Here is a 601-nt window from a genome sequence, read left to right as displayed (position 1 = left end):
CAGTATTCTTCCTTCTCGCTGTGACTTTGGTCTCTTTTTTTCGAAATTTCTTTCTTTCTTCCTCTTTTGCCCTGTTTCCATTTTCCCTTCTTAATCTCTTTCTCTCTTTTTGTTGCTTTTTTTCCACGGCAGATGGGTGATGTGTGTGTGGAGGAAACGCGGCGTCAGGGAGAAGACACATCTCACACGTGCTCGGGAACACCCGATCGTCACGCTTCTGAGTACCGACCGATGGATCTGGTCCCGAATTTTTTAATAGTTTTCTCCTCTCTCTCTCTCTCTCTCTCTCTCTCTCTCTCCCCCCCTTCCTTCTCTTTCCTTTCTCTCCCTTCCTTTCTTTCTTTCTCTCGCTCTCTCGCTCTCGCTCTTCTTTTCTTTCTGACAGAGTCTCTCGTTCTGTTGCCCTGGCTAGAGTGCCATGGCGTCAGCCTAGCTCACAGCAATCTCAAACTCCTGGGCTCAAGCGATCAGACTGCCTCAGCCTCCCGAGTAGCTGGGATTACAGGCATGTGCCAGCATGCCCAGCTAATTGGATATACGTGTGTGTGTGTGTGTGTGTGTGTGTATATATATATATATATATATATATATTTTTTTTTTT

The sequence above is a fragment of the Eulemur rufifrons genome, unplaced genomic scaffold, assembly GCF_041146395.1.
Source record: "Eulemur rufifrons isolate Redbay unplaced genomic scaffold, OSU_ERuf_1 scaffold_480, whole genome shotgun sequence".
Lineage (NCBI taxonomy): Eukaryota > Metazoa > Chordata > Mammalia > Primates > Lemuridae > Eulemur > Eulemur rufifrons.
Note: the sequence above shows the minus strand (reverse complement) of the source record.